At 45.9% G+C, this 4875-nt stretch overlaps 1 pseudogene; it reads right to left on the reverse strand.

Annotated features, from left to right (window-relative positions):
- Positions 1–613: 613 nt before the first annotated feature.
- LOC111098982 lies at positions 614–4399 on the reverse strand (annotated as a pseudogene).
- Between the last annotated feature and the right edge of the window lie 476 nt (positions 4400–4875).

Consider the following 4875-nt stretch of genomic DNA (forward strand, 5'->3'; position numbering starts at 1 on the left):
TAGGACCTGAAAATGAACTGAGTTAAGAGGGGAAAGAAAGGGAAAGTTTGAGACATCTTTCTTGCTGGTCCTGATGGTTTAGAGGGAAGCAGTTTGGTCTAGACCTGGAAGCAGAGATTATGGCTCCTTCATTTGGCAGGTAGCTTCCTGATGTGGAAAAGGTGGCATGATTCCAAAGCTTGTGGCTACTAGTGATGACTCCCTGATTCAGCAGGTAGATACCTTGCAATAAACCCTTTCTGCCCCAAGGAGTAGTTTGTTTGTTTGTTTTTTTCTTTCTGCCACTGAACTATAACTGAAGGGCAAGTGGCTGAGAATTACTATACAACTGACAAAATTATTTTCTTTATTTTTCTTCTTAGAAAGAGAGAGAGAGAGCACATGTGAGCAGAGTGGGAGTTTGGAGGTGGGGCATAGGGAGAGAGAGAACCTCAAGCAGGCTCCTCGCTTAGCATGGAGCCCAACACGGGGCTCCATTTCACAACCCTGAGATCATCAGCTGAGTGGAAATCAAGAGTCAGATGCTTAACCAACTGAGTCACCTAGGCACCCCCCAAAATTATTTAGTACTATATAGCTCACTAGAATACAGATGTACTTTAATATTTATGAAATTTAACATACTCTATGGTCAGGGAGATCCAATTTCAAACAAAAATATGTCCTCTTAAAATAATCTGTACATTAAAAAAAAATCCTACCAAATTTGAATTTGATCGAAGTACTCTTGTTAGCTAATGCCATTAGGACTGCTGCTTGTATTTAACAGAATTCTATTGGATTTTAAGCAAAAGAAAAATGAATTTATATAAGGATACAGGTCCTTTCATAGACTCCAAGGGCAAAGATGCATCTGGACCTCAGAAATGCCTGAAGCCAAGCACTATAGTGCTACCAAGAACCTGGGAAGCCCTCTCACCAGCTCTCACCATTGTTTCCCTCTGAATATTTTCTTCATTCCTTTTCACTACTAAATTTCTTTGTATCCCAATCAACAGGGTTAAAAAAGGGGCTCCATTTCCACTTACATATTCTTCCTTCAGAGGACATAATCTCCTAGACTCAGTACCGGAATCTTGAGGAAAGACTATGAGTAGCCTACTTCATCAGGTGAGAAGTTCAGCTAAGTTGCACAACTCTAGAAGTTGCCATTCACCTTGTTTTCTATGCAGAAGTCATCCATGGAGCACATTTTATAGAATAGGATGTGAATCATGCCCCTTAGAGTTGTGTCACTACCTACTCTGAACCAGTCAGCTGGAGTCTAGAGTCAGAGTCCTGTTGTGGGAACCTGGCAGTAGGTGCTATGCTCCTGAAATCATATAGATTGTGGGTGGGGGGTGTGTGGATCTATAGGGAGGGCAAGTTATCATGTATGAAGGAATTATTGGGAGCTCAAGAGACAAGCTCACTGATGTTCATTATAAGAATGACATACTGATTTTAACCATATTCGATCAGCCATAGGCAAACTATAGCCCACAGGCCAAATCCAGTCTGCCCCTGGTTTTTGTAAATATGCTTTTATTGGAACATAAGCACACTCATTTGCTTCATGTTGTCTATGGCTGCTCCTGTTCTACACTGGCAGAGTTGGGTAGTAGCAGCAGAGAACATACATTTCATTTCACAAAGCTACCATATTTACTATCTCGCTCTTAACAAAAAAGCTTGTTGACCTGCTGCTCAAAATGAGGCCCCTAACCCAGGAGTCCTGGTATCACCAAGGAGCTTGTCTGGCCTCTACTTGGAACTATTGAATCAAAATATGCCTTTTTTTTTTTCCCAATTGAGACATTTATTTGCATGTATGTATTACATCCCTAGATAAATAATTCCAGGATTTTCCCTCCTGTGTGTTTTAATCTTGTCTCTTCATAGTTCATGATACCAGTATCAGTATAATGAAACCAAACCAAGGGCATAGGAACAGGTTATTTTGCCGTTTTTCTTGTTGTATATCTTTTTCTTTCTTTCTTTCTTTCTTTCTTTCTTTCTTTCTTTCTTTCTTTCTTTCTTTCTTTCTTTCTTTCTTTCTTTCTTTCTTTTTTTTTTTTGCAGGCCGAAACCCTAGTTTATTTCAGCATCAGCAACATCTTAGCTATCACAAAAATAAACTCTACCAAGGGCGACAGAAGTCTCTCCAGTGAGGCTAAGGGCTCAGCCGCCAAGTGGTGAACATCAGAGGGGTGCATGGCGGGCACTGCCGGGGCAATAAGTTAGGAAGCAGTGGGGCTGGTGGTGGTGGCAGATGCGGGCTGGGACCTCACTTCTGGGCAGGCACGAGGTCATCGATGGCCTGGCCTTGCTCCAGCAGCTGGTCCATCTCGATGAGCAGCTTCACACCATCCACCACCATCTGTACCAGCTCCACCTCTGAGAAGCCCAGGTGGTCTGCGTTGGAGACATCAAAGATGCCACCCACAGTAGCTGTGTCCACACCACCTGTGCCTCGTTTCTGAAGCCGCAGACGCTTGAGCATCTCCGGGAACTTCTCATGCTTGCCCAGGTGGGGCAGCTTGATGTTCACACCTGCCCGCAGGCCTGTGCCCTGGTTGGATGGGTAGGTGAGGATGTAGCCCAGGTGAGGGTTCCACATGAATTCGTAATTCTTTGACTTGAAGAGGTTTCAACCTGGGTGAGGCTGTTACAGAACCGAGTGAACACCTCCTTCATGTTGCCCCCTTTCTGCATGGAGATGACCCGCAGGTAGTCTTCCTCGTTGATCCACACCAAGAAGGTCTTATTGTCATTGTGCCAGATGCCACGGGCGTCCTGCCAGTCGCTGGCCATGCCCGAGACCGGGAGCAGGGGCGACACGAGGCAACGAGGAAGTGGTCATCGATGAGCTGCTGCTCATCGACCTGGACCGGCCAGGTCGCCGTCCAGGCGCGACAGAGCTTCCACAGGGAGCTTCTCAGATGTACTGTGGCTGCAGTGTGGGTATGGGGGTGGGTGGGGTGGGGAGCGGGAGGCAGAAGCCGTGGATGCTGCGACGGTGTGCACCCTCGAGCTCAGCACATAGTTGGGGCCCAGGTTGTCTCCTCCCTGCAGGTTGGTGGGGTTGAGGTTGGTCTTGTGCTCATCGCTGGGCTTGTAGCCGCGGAGCCAGTCCTCGATGATGGGGTCAAAGAGCTCCTTGAACACGTCATATGACTCCTCAACGCCTGCTGCGCAGCCCACGGTCATGATGTAGGGGTGGCCCGGGTTGTCCACCCTGGTCTAGATGACGTCGTCCACCGGAAAGCCGCTCGGGGTGCTCTTGGAGCACAGCTCCGCATACAGCTCGGGGGTCAGCACCTAGGCCGTGGGGTTGTTGTGGCCGCTGAGGTCGGGGAACTCGTCCTCGGCCGGGAAGCAGAGCTTCAACGTGTTGTGGCTGTTGGAGAAGGGCATGGCATGGCGGTGGCGGGCGGCAGCCGGGTGGCCGCGCGGGGAAGCAGCGCTCGCCGGTCGGCAGCTCTGGGCGCGGCGCAGGCGACTCTTGTGTATCATATCCTAGATCACTCCACACTTGTTTAACCTCACGAGGTTCACAACAGCTTTCCAGTTCTGTGATCATCAGTGATTTCAAATTTACCAATGTAACCATGCTTCAGCATGACAGCTAGAAACTGGACAATGACTTTGGAGCATGGCCTAATAAGCTACTATTTGTCTCTTTTCAATATTGTTGACGTTCTGGAGAGCATCAGTCGCGACACTGTTGTGCATCATTATGACAGCATGGAAAGATGGCACAAAGTCTGCTTTTTAACAAGATCCTCAGGTGATTTGGAGACACATTAAACTTTGAGAAGCACTATATTAAACTCAGTGGGCACAACCAATACTATTGAAAGTTTCCTTTCACATAAGTCTCTTTTTAGCTCATGGGACATAATGCAATCCCCCAGGTACATTAGACTAGTGTGCCACTATCCCTGGATTTGATGTAGCAATTTTTGTTTTTTTAAGACTGTGTCAGGCCTGGTTCTGGCTAAATCAGCCTGGACAATGGGATATCCAGCTACAGTTTGTTAAGTGTTTACTCACTCATTCAGTTGTGACAAATATTTATTGAGGGCATACTCTGTGCCAGCCATTGAACTACAAATGGGGAGCAAATTGGCATAGTCTCAGCCCTCATAGTTTTGTGAAGCTTTCACACATCATCTAATTTAATTCCTTCTCTAATCTATGATGTAGGTACTCTAATCCTCATGAGAAAACTTTGGGAGACTGATTAACTTTCTCTAAGTCATACGGCTGGTGAGTGGCAGAGCTGAAAATTGAACCTATGTATCGGATACCATGGTTTATGCCTTTTTCTATGTAGTATTGCTAAACATGATTCTAGGAGATTATAATCTAAATTAGATCTATAGCCAGAGAACAGTGTTTTATAGATAAGAAACAGTATTCTTATCTCCCACTTCCCAGATACAGCCAAGATGATGCCGCAGGCTAGAAACTAGAGGAGCTGAGCTCTTCTCCTAAGACCTTCCCTTCAGAAGTGACAGACCTGCCACTTTTATCTGTGAGAAAGACAGATGACTCTGGTTCAATCACTCCTTCCAGATACTTGAAGTGAGAAATTTACCTGAGGTTCTAGGATAGGATTAAAAAAAAAAAAAAAAAAAAAAGCACTTCCCTGAGGAGAATAGGGATCAGGGTTAATGCTACTTCCTCCATGGGACTCTCAGGATGAATTTTATTCACTGGGATCACCTTACCTTTTTGAGTGTCCCTTCCACCTATTCTATAGGTCTCCTCAATGGACTCTGCCCTCACTCCTTGCCTTGCTCCTCAATCATTCCATTGTACCCTCTTGAACTTCAATTCTGAGATCTTCAAATATACCTCTCCTATACATGTATATCTTCAGCTGGAGGA

This window comes from Canis lupus, chromosome 15 (genome assembly GCF_011100685.1).
Source record: "Canis lupus familiaris isolate Mischka breed German Shepherd chromosome 15, alternate assembly UU_Cfam_GSD_1.0, whole genome shotgun sequence".
NCBI lineage: Eukaryota > Metazoa > Chordata > Mammalia > Carnivora > Canidae > Canis > Canis lupus.